This window comes from Dipodomys merriami, unplaced genomic scaffold (genome assembly GCF_024711535.1).
Source record: "Dipodomys merriami isolate MVZ:Mamm:240054 unplaced genomic scaffold, mDipMer1.0.p SCAF_1704, whole genome shotgun sequence".
Taxonomy (NCBI): domain Eukaryota; kingdom Metazoa; phylum Chordata; class Mammalia; order Rodentia; family Heteromyidae; genus Dipodomys; species Dipodomys merriami.
Window position 1 is genome coordinate 99,811 of NW_027203054.1, and position 2,218 is coordinate 102,028.

A 2,218-nucleotide genomic window follows, 5' to 3' on the forward strand; every position below is an offset into this window, starting at 1 on the left:
TTCAATGCTTCTATCAGAAAGAATGACACGGTCCCATTTGGAAGGACTTGGAAAAAAATCATATTAAGTGAAATAAGCCAGACCCAAAAGAACATAGGTCCCATGGTTTCCCTTATGTGTAATAAATAGTATACATCTAGGATAATCTTAGCAGATGAACAGAATAGCTCAATAGCTATGTACATATGATCATATAAGATGATGCTAAGAAAAATGAATCCCAAGATATGGGCACAGGAGGTTTTTCTTTGTTGTTGTTGTTTTTTTAATGTACTATGTGGATTTTTTTTTGTTTCTTTTACATGTACTTTCCCCTATGGTATAATTCCTGTTGTCACTGTATTTGATTTTGGTACCCTGGGTATTGTATAAATGTTTATGTCAATTAGGGAAGGGTAACAAAAAATGGTGAGTCAAAGGACAAAGATGAGAACCAATTCAACCGTGATACTCACAAAACCGTATGTTGGAAATGTTCTGTACAACTTTGGGGGAGGGCTTGGGGGAAGGGAAAGCAGGAGAAAAATGAAGGCAGGAGTAAAAAGTTAGCAAGAAATATACTAACTAACTTACTTATGTGACTGTAACCCCTAGGTACAACACCTGGACAATAAAATTTAAATTTAAATTAAACTGAAACTGTGAGTAGGGATGGGAGAGAAAAACTGGGAGAGAGCAAAGGAATGGCTGGCAGAGTTCAAAAGGAAATACATTTATTATCTGACTTACATAATTATAACTTTACCTGTACAATACATCTGTGTATTAGCTGAACAGTAATAATAAAATATATTTTTAAGAGAAAAAGAAAGACTGTCTGGTTCTAACACAATGTCTCTTAGCTGTGGTGAGTCAGAGGGAAAGTGGAAGAAAAAATGAGGGAGGGGTAAAAATGCTTGACAAGAAATGACCTCACTACCTTACTTATGGAATTATAAAGCCTCTTTGCATCACCTTTACAATAAAATTAAATTAAATTTAAAAAAAGAAAGAAAAATCACACATAGTGGAGCCTTACTTCAGAGGGACAAAGATAAAGATTTTATCAAAATCTTCTATATTTTTCCAAGCAACAATTAAATGGAGGAGAATATTTAAAGTATGGAAGAAAGACATAACAAAATAGAGCAAAACTAAAAAAGAAAGAGAAGTTTAGAATCTCATATTCAACAAAATTCTTATGAGAAGAAAACATTGTCGGGCATAAGAGAACAATAACAAAAAAAAAGTGATTTTTTTTTCTTTGTGTGTTGTGGGGCTTGAACTCTAGGCCTGGTTACTGTCATTGAGCTCTTCAGCTCAAGGCTAGAACACTACCACTAGAGCCACAGTGCCACTTCTGGCCTTTGTTTTTGTTGTTGTTGTTGTTTTTGTTTTTACTGTTTATATGGTGCTGAGGAATCCAACCCAGGGCCTCATGTATTGGAGGCAAGCACTCGACCACTCTGAGCCACCTTCCCAGCCTCAAAAGTGAGTGAACTTTGTCCTTCATCTTCCCAGATTCATCCATCAAAGTTTTTCAGAAGGAATAAAGAAAGGAGTCATCTTAAATGTCTTTCAAGATGATCTTGGTAATTCTAAATCACTTTTGATGAAATGACATTGTTTAGTGTGACACAATTCAATGAATGGACAGTCATGGTGTTAGTGACCTCTTCTGGAGAGATTATGTGTAAATAAATCTCAATCCCTATTAGGTTGGAAAAGCTCATGACCAACAACGTCTGCAGAATCCCACTCCCAGCTAGTCTTTTAGATGATTGTCCATTGCTCCCCTTAGAGTTCATTATCAAATTTGAACCATGAAGCCTTGTATTTGCCCTGGTTACTAGCCTCGAATTCACTGGTTAGAATCCTAGCTGAGGCCATTCTTGATCATCCTTGTCTATAGTTTTCACGCGTTCACAGCTGGAGAGTATTAACTATGTTTAGTCCTGCAAATTAGACTCTGACTTTCCAGTATAAAATTACAAATTTGTTTCTTTTCACATGTTGTCATAAATTTCTTATAAGGACCCAAATAATAGTCATCCCTGGGCAAATGAGTCCATCAACAATGAGGAGAGGACTCTGGAGGTAGTTTGGATCTTAAAATATTAAAAATAGCATTTTTGCTTAGATGCCTTTCTGAATAAATCTAATTTAAAATAAACTAAGTATAAAACTGGGCACTGGTGGCTCATACCTGTAGTCCTAGCTACTCAGGAGGCTGACATCT